Source organism: Papaver somniferum, unplaced genomic scaffold, assembly GCF_003573695.1.
Source record: "Papaver somniferum cultivar HN1 unplaced genomic scaffold, ASM357369v1 unplaced-scaffold_30018, whole genome shotgun sequence".
In the NCBI taxonomy this organism is placed as follows: Eukaryota; Viridiplantae; Streptophyta; class Magnoliopsida; order Ranunculales; family Papaveraceae; genus Papaver; species Papaver somniferum.
Genome location: NW_020641062.1, coordinates 310 through 650, shown reverse-complemented (window position 1 = coordinate 650; position 341 = coordinate 310). Strand labels below are relative to the sequence as shown.

The window sequence follows — 341 nt, the reverse complement described above, 5'->3', positions numbered from 1 at the left end:
GTCTATTAGGACGCAAATATGCACATTTTCACAACAAGAGGGAGAATCTTTATATAAGTATTTGGAAAGGTTCAATGATTTATTATCCCAGTGTCCTCATCATGGTTTAGAAAAGGTTAGGCTAGTTCAGATCCTTTATGAGGGTTTGAATTATTCCACAACGGCCATGGTTGAGTATCTATGCACTGGTGGATTTGAAAACCAAACTGTTGATGCGGCGATGGAATTTTTTAATGAAATCGCCGAAAAAACCCAGCAATGGGAAAATAGTAGGGCACCCTAGAAAACAATTCTTTTAAGTAGAGGAAACGTTAATAGGGTAGAAGGAGGCTATGAATCAG

At 38.1% G+C, this 341-nt stretch overlaps 1 pseudogene; it reads right to left on the bottom strand.

The window, feature by feature from the left end:
* Window positions 1-8: 8 nt before the first annotated feature.
* On the bottom strand, window positions 9-108 carry LOC113341681 (annotated as a pseudogene).
* Window positions 109-341: the final 233 nt, after the last annotated feature.